Source organism: Heterodontus francisci, unplaced genomic scaffold, assembly GCF_036365525.1.
Source record: "Heterodontus francisci isolate sHetFra1 unplaced genomic scaffold, sHetFra1.hap1 HAP1_SCAFFOLD_121, whole genome shotgun sequence".
NCBI classification, from domain to species: domain Eukaryota; kingdom Metazoa; phylum Chordata; class Chondrichthyes; order Heterodontiformes; family Heterodontidae; genus Heterodontus; species Heterodontus francisci.
This window is the reverse complement of record NW_027140425.1, coordinates 1,226,716-1,227,928: the sequence shown is the minus strand read 5'-3', so window position 1 is coordinate 1,227,928 and position 1,213 is coordinate 1,226,716. Positions and strand designations below refer to the sequence as shown.

The window sequence follows — 1,213 nt, the reverse complement described above, 5'->3', positions numbered from 1 at the left end:
GGTGGAATTGACTTCCATGCGGAGCTGGCTTGAGGACCAGACAACTGGATTCAAAGAGCTTGTCGACAAAATTGTAATTAACTAAATGTACAGATTGCCAAGTGGGAATATGAAGTTGTTGCAGGAATTGAGAACTGACTCCATAAACAACAGGACTTGATTGGAATGGAATTCTTCAGTGTTTCTGTTGTTTGGCTTGCATTGACTCATCGATTTTCTTGTTTTTCACTTTGTCGATGCCTTTGAATAATTGTGGATCCTTCTTCAGAGTGTCTTCTTTCACCAGGTAGTTCTGACCTCTGTTGATATTGATTGTAATCAGCTTCAATTCGCTGATAGTTTTGGAAGTGAGCAGATTTCCTTTGCTTGAGTCTACATTTGGAACTCAGTCTGACATGTGGACCCATGGGAGGATTTGAATGCCACCCCTGCGTTGGAGTTGCATCCATCCAATAAAAGACCGAGTAGAAGTGACAGTTCTGTCAGTCGAACATGAGACTTTTAATGGCAGGGTTGTGAGTTTGAGTGCCATTCTGTTTTTCCCTTTTTTAAGGCTTCATGAGCAGAGAGTACAGGGAGTGTTTGAAATGAGCAAGTCTCGCTTTGATTCAGGACTCTTACCTCTCTGCAGCATCTCACGATGAAAGATTGAATTTAATCTCATTTCATTCTCAGCTCGGGGTCTGTGCGGCTCAGTGGCACTTCTGGCTGTCTCCCGCTTCACAATCCATCAGTACTGAGAAAGCAATGGGGAATATTACTCACATGTTGTGTTCTTGAATTTTTTGGAAAACTTGAATGTATGTATTTTCCTCCAAAACAAGGACACCAAGAAGCTGTTAATGTAGGGCTGAAATAGCTCAGTTGGGAGAGCGTTAAACTGAAAATCTAAAAGTCCCTGGTTCAATCCCGGGTTTCAGCACTTCCGCTTCCTTATGCGTCCCTTGCCTTGGTTCTGATTTTCCAGTTGCATAATTTCCTTTGAAATTATTTGCCAAGAACCAGTGGATTGAATTTGAGAAACAACACAGAGCCATTTCAGCATAGAAGGTGGTCGTTTGACCTATCATGTCCATGCTGGCTCTCCCCGGAGTAATCTAGTCAGTTCCACTCACCAGCTCGATCCCTTTCCTCCTGCAAGTTTCTTTCCTTCAAGTATCCATCCAATTTCCTTTTTAATCATTGATTGTCTCTGCTTCCACCACACTCGTGG

At 42.7% G+C, this 1,213-nt stretch overlaps 1 non-coding gene across 1 annotated transcript; it reads left to right on the top strand.

The window, feature by feature from the left end:
* The first annotated feature begins 849 nt into the window (after positions 1 to 849).
* Positions 850 to 922, top strand: trnaf-gaa (transfer RNA phenylalanine (anticodon GAA)). The gene has a single exon. It is a non-coding gene; the product is annotated as a tRNA-Phe (tRNA).
* The last annotated feature ends 291 nt before the right edge of the window (positions 923 to 1,213 follow it).